This window comes from Schistocerca americana, chromosome 5 (assembly GCF_021461395.2).
Source record: "Schistocerca americana isolate TAMUIC-IGC-003095 chromosome 5, iqSchAmer2.1, whole genome shotgun sequence".
In the NCBI taxonomy this organism is placed as follows: domain Eukaryota; kingdom Metazoa; phylum Arthropoda; class Insecta; order Orthoptera; family Acrididae; genus Schistocerca; species Schistocerca americana.
In genome coordinates, this window is record NC_060123.1 from 385164223 (window position 1) to 385174138 (window position 9916).

The 9916-nt window shown below is 44.5% G+C and overlaps 1 pseudogene; it reads right to left on the reverse strand.

The window, feature by feature from the left end:
* Window positions 1–7368: 7368 nt before the first annotated feature.
* LOC124617342 lies at window positions 7369–7486 on the reverse strand (annotated as a pseudogene).
* Between the last annotated feature and the right edge of the window lie 2430 nt (window positions 7487–9916).

The window sequence follows — 9916 nt, forward strand, 5'->3', positions numbered from 1 at the left end:
AGTCTTTCTCTTCTCATTCCTGCTGTCTAATCCGTAATCTCCTGTGTGGCCGAGCGGTTCTAGGCGCTTCAGTCCGGAACCGCGCTGCTGCTAAGGTCGCAGGTTCGAATCCTGCCCCTGGCATGGATGTGTGTGATGTCCTTAGGTTCGTTAGGTTTAAGTAGTTCTAAGTCTATGGGACTGATGGCCTCAGATTTTAAGTCCCATAGTGCTTAGAGCCACTTGAACCGTAATCTGCTGTAACATTTTCTTCTATTCCTTCCCTTACAACCGTGTTCAAATCCTTCAGAACCACTGTATTTTCATCTTCCTTTACGTGCTTAATTACCCGTTCAGTAGCCTAATATCTTCTGCTTGCAACGTCGGCATGTATGCCTGAACTATCATTGTCGGTGTTGATTTGCTGTCGAATCTGGTGAGAATAACCCTGTAAGTGAAATGTTCTCAGTAGCTCACTCTCTGCCCAAATTTCCTATTCATAACGAATCCAACTCCTGTTATACCATTTTCTTCTACTGTTGATATTATACGATATTCGCCTAATTAGAAATAATTGTCGTCTTTCCATTTCACTTCACTGGCCGCCACCATATCTGAGCTGAGCCGTTGCGTTTCCATTTTCAGCTTCTCTACTATGCTGAAACTTCTTACTTTGCAGGTTCAGACTGGTAGAATGTTATTGCGTAGTTGATGATTTCATATTTTCCTCATGGTTACCTCCCTCTTGGCAGACTCGTCCCGGAGGGCAGACTAAGGATCGGGACACACACGTCCGGGCCGTGTCAGGGCAGAGCGTCGGACGAGTGACGCCGTGCTCCGGTCCGTTCGTGCAGGGGCCACACATGACCGGGGCACGTCCGTGTCTCTGTTGTTCCTTGTAGTGACTCGGACGCGGTGATCTGTGTTTCTGTTTGTGAAAGCTGTAAAACATGTTCACTAATTTTCGTAATAGTTAATTAGGGCTTATAGCACTTGCTTTAGACGAAGAGGAAAAAAACGAAGGCAAACAAGAAGAAGAAAATTATGGATCCACAATGCCTGGAAAACAAGATCAGTACAGGGAGAGTTTCGAACATTATTTTCTCATCTCATAGATGATGAGACTAAGTTTTATGAATATTTTAGGATGACGCAGTACACCTTCTGTGAACTTTTAAAGAAACTAGAACCAAGACTGAGAAAAAACGACACTTTCTGGAGAATATCAGTTTCACCCAAAGAACGACTGGCTGTTTTTTTAAGGTAGGTTAAAGAAAAGTCATTGGAGAACAATACGCTTAGCGTCCCAAAGAGTAAAACTATACCCGGAACTGATGTTGAACTTCCAATGGTAATTGTAGGCGATGAAGCTTTTCCTCTCAAAACATACTTGATGCGACCATATCCTGGCAGGATCTTAACAAATAACAAGGCTATATTTAATTATCGTTTGAGTCGGGCAAGAAGCATATCCGAAAATGCATTCGGTACATTGCAACAGAAATTTCGAATATTTAAAAGAATCCTTCAGGGAGATTCCAATAACCTTACAATGATTGTGACGGCTGCGTGTGTACTGTAAAACTTTATTCGAAAAATGGAAGGTTATAGGGTGCCCGAACAGAGGATGGATCAAAAGGAAACTGCTGAGGGATCCGGAAGATCATCAAATCTTCGAAACCTACCTCGAATTCGTGGGAGATCAACAGATGCTGCATTTGCTGTACGAGAACAACTCAAAAAATTCCTGCACTCTCCACAAGGGACTGTGGAATGGCAAGAACATGTCGCCTTGGCGATATAAACCAAACATCTGTTTGTAAAATAAAAAGTAAATAAATATCTTTCGGGTATTAAAACTTGTGTAGTTTTTATCATACCTTTGGCTTGTAGATCTGTTGCAATTGTCTTCCAAACTCTGTCTTTGTACTCGATATTCCTGTAGTTGTCACTTCCGTCGTAAGGAACAGGAAACTTACGAAGTACTTCTATTAGTCGTTCCACATCCATGTTTTGTAGACAGAACAGTCTTGCGCAGTTGCACAGCTCACAAGATAATTCTACCGTCAGCCCGTGTCCGTCACGTGAAAAATTAAACACGGAGAATCCCGCCCGGCCCGACCCCTGCCCGTTGACGTTCCCCGTGCACGGCCCGGTCAATTTGGGCCCGCTACATTTGTTTTAATGATGTATTTCGTTGTCCGGGTGACGACCGATACTCGGACGTGTCTCGGCACGGACACGGTCCGGACATGTGTGTCCCGACCTTAATCCGGAGCCTTCTGCCAAAGGGGAGGTCATAATGACACATTTTCGATTACAGGCCACATGGGCTGTGGATACTCATTCCGTGTCCTTAACGCCGTGATTTCCATTGTCTTCTGCATCCTCATCCTCGTGCTGATTCCTCCTCCTTGTAAGGACAGTTTCCCACACAAATTGCAAGAAAGTGCCCTGAACCTCTGTCCGCTCCTCCACTGTCTTTAACAAGTACGTTTGCAGAAAAAAGAGTGACTTCTTAAGCCGGAAGTCTTCGGCCGCCATTGTTGATGATCTTTAATCACAATTGAAGCATTGTCCGCGTTAGAACACGAGACCAGGACCTTTTGATTAGTAGTTAAACACGTTACCTCTAGACTACCTCTAAGAAAAATGATTTTTTATTCTGTTATTTTTGTTTGGATGTCACGGTAGTGTAACATAACGCTGAAAATGAGACACTTACCAAATATTTTTGTTTCTGTTGTCATCTTTGCCGTGATTTCTCAGAGTGGCTATTGATATCCCATATTATCTTCCCCTTGTTATTATTTCCCCAGATATTATTTCCCTGTCTATAGTCAGTTTTGTTAGAACATTAGTTACCTTTCACTTTATTCAGAGCTTCTTATTTGAGGCCACCTTATCCAGTGCTCTCTTTAATTTCTTCGCTGATGTTCTCTACATCTAGCAACCAGGGTTCTCTCCTCTAGATAAAGTAAGTTCATAGTGATCCCTTTGTTAGCCCCTGCATTAGAAAACCATTTTGTGTAGAGCTGAATCCCCACTGCCTGACAAGAAATGGGAAGCACATTGGAGGTAAAACTTGATGGCTGAGGGTGTACGTAATGTTATATGCGCAATTAGAACTGCGAGCCGAAATTACAAATTACGTAGGAGCACATGTACAATTATTTGCTGGACGTATTCCAATCTCTGTCTTTCTCTACCGTTTTTGTCCTCTACAGCACCCTCTATTGCCGTGGAAGTCATTCACTGACGTCATAGCAGATCTCCTATTATCCTGTCCCTTCTTCTTGTCAGTGTTTCACTAACATTCCTTTCCTCTCTGATTCTGCGCAGAACCTCCTCGTTCCTTACCTTATCAGTCCACCTACTTTTCAATATTCGTCTGTAGCACGACATCTCAAATCGTTATAATCTCTTCTGTTCCAGTTTTCCCACAATCCATGTTTCATTACCATACAATGTTGCAATCCTTCTCAGAAATTCCTTCCTAAAAGTAAGGCCTACGTTTGATACTAGTATGCTGCGCTTGGCCACGATCGCCCTTTTTGCCAGTGCTGGTCTGCTTTTGATGTCCTCTTTGCTCCGTCCATCAATGCCCATTTTGCTCTCTAGGTACTAGAATTCCTTAACTTCGACTACTTCGTGGCCATCAACCCTGATGCTATGTTTCTAGCTGTTCTCATTTCTGCTACTTCTCATTACCTTCGTCTTTCTTTTATTTACACCCAGTCCATATTCTGTACTCATCAGCCTTTTCATTCCATTTAGGAGATCGTATAATTCTTCTTCACTTTCACTCAGGATAGCAATGTCATCAGCGAATCGTATCCTTTCACCTTGAATTTTAATTCCACTCCCAAACCTTTCTATTATTATTGCTTCTTTGATAAATAGATTGAACAGTGGGAGGGAAACATTACATTCCTGTCTGACACTACGTTTAATGCGAGCACTTCGTTCTTGGTTGTCCATTCTCGTTATTCCGTCTTGGCTCCTGTAGATATTGTATATTACCCGTCTCTCAATGCAACTTACCCCTATTTTTCTCAGAATTTCTAACATCTTGCACCATTTTACATTGTCAAACGCTTTTTCCAGGTCAACAAATCCTATGGTCTTGCTTTCATTATCAACCACAACATCAGAACTGCCTCTCTATTGCCTCTACCTTTCTTAAACCAAAATGATCGTCATCTAACACGTACTTAATTTTCTTTTCCATTCTTCTGCATATTATTCTTGTAAGTAACTTTGATGCATGCGCTGCCAAATTGAGTGTGCGATAATTCTCGCACTTGTCAGCTCTTGCAGCCTTCTGAATTGTGTGGATAATGTTGTTCCTAAATTCAGGTGGTATGTCCCCAAACTCAGACATCCTGTCTGTGCCATAGGGTTTACCATCAGTGTTCCCTCAGTCACTGCCAGCAATGAAATCAAACCCGACTGCCCCCCACGCCATGATCCATGAAGTAACACCGTTGTGCTTTTAGTAAACAATGGAAGAATGGGCCCCTCACCAGTTGGCGCTGTCGTCACCGAAAATGGTCATCCACAGTCTTACACATCCGTTGTACATCGCTGAACACAATGTCACGCCATTCGTCAGCAGTCCATGCTTCTGGGTCACAGAATCACTCTAAACGCAGCCATTTGTGTCATTGCGTCACAGGAGCCTACGCATGGGACAGTTATCCCCCAGTCCAGCTGCAACTAGTATCCCATTACTGGTGCAGGATGACACAGAACGTTGCATGGTGTCCATACTTGTGCTGTATGTCAGGTGCAGACATGAAGAGGTTACGATCCTCCTTTATGGTGACCAGTCTTGGTCGACCGGAATCTTAACATCGAGTATTCCTGCCATCACATTCCCACAAAGCCTAACATTGGGCCACTGTCCACCTGAATGCCCCACAAATCTAGACATTGCAAGATTCAAGATCGTCACAAAAGCCGTCAAGCGCCACACCTCAACACATCACCGTCAAGTTGCCAGCTCAGCCCCTGCGACACCGTCATTTGCAGCGCGACCTGCAAACGGCCTTCGGGTACACTGGACCACAGCACAGAGGGCGTGTAAATCAGCAAGAGAAGTCATTCATACCATGAACCTTTTGCTGCATCCACCAATGTCACGGGGAGACAATCAAGATGTAGTGTACCTCCGCCGTGTGGGTGTTTAGGACTGCGTCCGCGACGATCACGGAGTTACGTCGCAACCATCCGAGTTGAAGAAGTCTGCTCCGGATGCAGCAGACTGCACGCCACCATCGCCGCCAAGGTACCTTGGAAACTGTTCGCAGGCCTTTTGGATTCTGTCAGACTCACTTGGTAAGACTGTAGGAACTGTGAACTTGTACTAAACGCAACTTGAGTGTTAATCTGTTCCAATGTGCACCGCTCAAGGAGCGAGGACTTAAATATTTGATGGTCAAACTAGTAGAATGGTTCAAATGGCTCTGAGCACTATGGGACTTAACAGCTGTGGTCATCAGTCCCCTAGAACTTAGAACTACTTAAACCTAACTAACCGAAGGACATCACACACATCCATGCCCGAAGCAGGATTCGAACCTGCGACCGTAGCAGTCGCGCGGTTCCGGACTGTGCGCCTAGAACCGCGAGACCACCGCGGCCGGCAAACTAGTAGAGAACGAACTCTGCCTGTGAAGGCCTTCCTTTAGTTGTTTCCTCAACCAAGACTGGTATTACAAGTACGTGCGTTTAGTTGTGAACTTATTCCCCTGTTAGGAAATAGTTGCAAATTTGGTTACTTTTCAGTCGTGGTCAACGAAGACCATTCGTGTTTAATTCATTGTTTCCTCAAATATAGATTGTGACCTATATGCTCATTTGTTTCTTGTAGGACATTTCAGATGCAACAACATGGCCAGATGGAGATCAACAGTGAGTCCCCTTTCAAACCTTGTCAGACACTAATAACGCTATCTCACACAAGTACACTGATGGGTGGCAAGCCAGTCTCTCACCTTAACTACTCTCTGGGCCAGATCAAAATTCATATTCTAGATCATGATCTCCGTGTTCCCCAGTACCACAGTCCGTATGTGTGGCTTATGACCTTAATTTTCATCAGCAAATTGTGAGCGGAATGTTCTTATAATTGCACGTGTAGCCTGTAGAGAATTTGAATCTGAGGGCCATAGTTCAGGTGACGGAGAACAGTGAGAAAGATGGATTGCGGGTCATAAATGTTGTGGCCAGCAATCTGGCTGCGCGAGTGATTCGGCAAGGGAGCGTTCTGTTGACTGTACCTGTAGAGGAACCTCGAGCTGTGGCACCCCACTCTTGCCATTTATTCTCGGAACAGGAGGACGCCGGCTCGCAAAACCTTTTACCTGGGCCGGTGACAGTCCATCGCAAAGGCGGCCAGATAGCAGAAAGTGGGTGGAGGAAGCCGTTTAAGAGGGACTGCTGTAGCCTGAGCTTTTCTGCAAATGGTAGGACGGTCATAAAACTATAAGCATTCTCATGTTAGAAGCTGGGACGATACGATCACAGCGGCATGACTGTCTTCTTTCAGAAAATAGAAATCGTTAGCCTGGAAAGATCAGATATCTTCATAAATGAGAGACTGTGGTCCAATGTAGGCAGACGTTTCTTGCTGAAACATGGCCGTGCATAACTTGAGAACGACACCTCCCTAGTCTACGGTCTTCTTTTTTCAGACAAGAGAGCTTTTGAGTGGTGAATTGGCTCCCTTCAGGATGTGCAAGGCGCAGGCTTGTTTCCCCAACGTGGGAAGCCCGGTGCTGTGTCTGGATTGGCTACCAAGCCAGCAGAACAGTCAAGAGGGGAAATTCAATTAGTGAAGGACAGGTCGATTGGTTTGTACAGCGTAGGGGCGGGTTTTTTCAGCTAATCGGCTCATGTCTGAGGCTTGGTGGAAAGCGATTTTTATTCTTTACCTTTTTCAAAAATGGCTCTGAGCACTATGGGACTTCTGAGGTCATCAGTCCCCTAGAACCTAAATAACCTAAAGACATCACACACATCCATGCCCGAGGCAGGATTCGAACCTGCGACTGTATCGGTCGCGCGGTTCCAGACTGTAGCGCCTAGAACAGCTCGGCCACCCCGGCCGGCTTGCCTTCTTCATCTTCTGGTTCTCCCCTGCTGGAGAACATGTCTTTCCCTAAAACTAAACTAATCTCCTTCCGAACAGGCCATGAAGTCCCAACGGTACTGACCGGCCGCCATGTTATCCTCAGCCAATAGGCGTCACTGGATGCAGACATGGAGGGGTACTTGGTCAGCACACCGCTCTCCCAGCCGTATGTCAGTTTCCGAGACCGGAGTCGCTACTTCTCAGTCAGGTACCTCTTCAGTTTGCCTCACAAGGGCTGAGTACACCCCGCTTGCCAACAGCGCTCGGCAGACCGGGTGGTCACCCATTCAAGTGCTAGCCCAGCCCAACAGCGCTTAACTTCGGTGATCTGACGGGAACCAGTGTTGCCACTGCTACAAGGCCGTTGGCAGGTCTTTCCCTAGTGGGTGAGAATGTGGTATTTATGCAACTTGTGGTGGGCTAAGAGCCAGTGGCAGTTTCCAACTGTACTGACAGTGGAACTGCATTTCGTCTCGGTCACATCATGTGTCACAAGGGGGAACTTATGCGTCCTGAGTCGGCCGTCTGACGTTTGAGAATTCCAGCACGCACCGTCGTGCCTGTGAGTCAGATTTGTTGGGCAGACCAACTGACATTGAAATCTCCAGAGTTTTCAGGGCTCTGATACGGAATATTCGCGCTTTCTTATAGTCAGAACGCCAGTCGACATAGTTCGCAAGTTTTTGTGGATGTGTCAGAACATCGCAGCTGGCCCGCTTCGTCCCTTGGCCACAGCGTGCCATTTTCTGCTGTCGCCTGAATCAAGGTGAAAGGGTAAAGTATTGTTGCACCGGCGTAGGGTTGTTAAATGATATCCACAACTTCCTGTTCGCCGTGATCCATAGTTTGTGCGTACATGGTCGTAGTTGTTTCTATTTGAACATAATTTGGTCTCACAGTGGATTCATGTAAACGAAGTCTGATTGCGTTGTAGAAGGGGTTAAATCATTAGTATAGTATCCACCCCAGTGAATGCTTTGCCAATCAAGCACCATTCCTTTCCTCATTTATGTTTCTCATTTTTTTGTAAGATTTATCAGCTCGATTGTAGTTATGAGGATGAATAAAAACCTGTCATTATTTTTGTAAACTTAAATACGCCGCTGTTCTCATTCATACTCCCCCACTATTTTACTGTTTTTATTTTATTGTGGTGATTCATGGCTACAACAGCAATTCAGAATACAGTCTTACTAAATTAGTTGATTTGATGATTAATTTGAGTTCTGAAAGTGACTGCACACAAAGGCAACAAAAGTGCCACGAGGAAATTCACTAATTTCATATATAAAAGTTAAAGATGTAGTTCACGACTTAGAGATTGTTGAGTAGGTAATGCTTTTCTATGTATAAAGATCATAACATTTAGCATCACTTAGACATATATTTACGATAAAGCCAGAGACCTCTTGCAACAAGGCATCTTCACATCCTTCACAGGCACCATCATGTCCTTCACGGTGATCACTCAACGTTTGACGCTGTTCAACAATGGTCCAAATGGCTCTGAGCACTATGGGACTTAACTTCTAAGGTCATCAGTCCCCTCGAAATTAGAACTACTTAAACCTAACTAACGTAAGGACACCATACACATCCATGCCCGAGGCAGGATTCGAACCTGCGACCGTAGCGGTCGCGCCGTTCCCGACTGTAGCACCTAGAACCGCTCGGCCGCCCCGGCCGGCTAACGCTGTTCACTTCACACATGTATACTCTCAGACCTGGTTGCAACATTAAACTCGAACATACTAATGCACTCTGATGACCTGTCACAGAGAATTGTAACATTTACGTAGCCGCCAATTTTACATATGTGTGCAAAGTTACATTGATCCAGCTATATCTTCAGGTGCTTCACTCTTTTCGTCAGGCAGCATATTATACAGTCCGTCTGGACAAATTACCATTCTACTTACTTTCACTGTTTTCTAACACATGAAGCTGACAACCCCACCTCCCCCCAGTTGCTGGCATCCCCCGTCGTTAACATCGCCAATAGCTGACTTAGTCCTCCTCCAGTAGCTGAAATCTCCCACTAGTATTACAGACAGATAGAGAGAGAAGGAGAGCAAATTCTCGTCATTAAATTTCATCTCAGATTTGTGTAGACAGCATCAATGAAACATACAGTATTTACACATCTAACTGATCATAATCTCATCACCATAAAATTTCATATCTTATTCTTCATACATCGCAGTAAATTCCCTATTCTCTCTCTCTCTCTCTCTCTCTCTCTCTCTCTCTCTCTCTCTCTCTCTCTGTGTGTGTGTGTGTGTGTGTGTGTGTGTGTGTGTGTGTGTGTGTGTAAATCTGTAATGCTTACCTTAATGATGCAACAATATCGTTATATGTTATGGAGGAAATGTCACCTCAGCCAACAGCTGACACATCCCACATTAGCTGCCTCTTTCATTATGACTCCTTTACCGTTGGCGATATTGCTTTCTTATGAAATTATCTTCTGAGTAGTGCATCTCAAGTATGAAGAAGCGTAAGAAAGATGCAAGAATAATGTATAAAGTAAATAACCCAAAAGCCTTGCAGATGTCTCTAAGTATGGTATCTTGGAAATCTAAGACTCCCAACAGGTTAACTCCTTAACGCTTGCTCTTGCTGGAAATTAAAATCAGTTTTAGCTGTATTCTGATATGCAAAGACAGAACACAAGAAAGAAAAGTAGTTTCTTGTACACTTTATCTTCTTGTTCAAAGACCAATCTGAGAGCTAAGCACTATGGTTCAGAAGTATTCAACAAACTCTTAAGATAAAGTTAGAAATTAGGAATCCGCAACC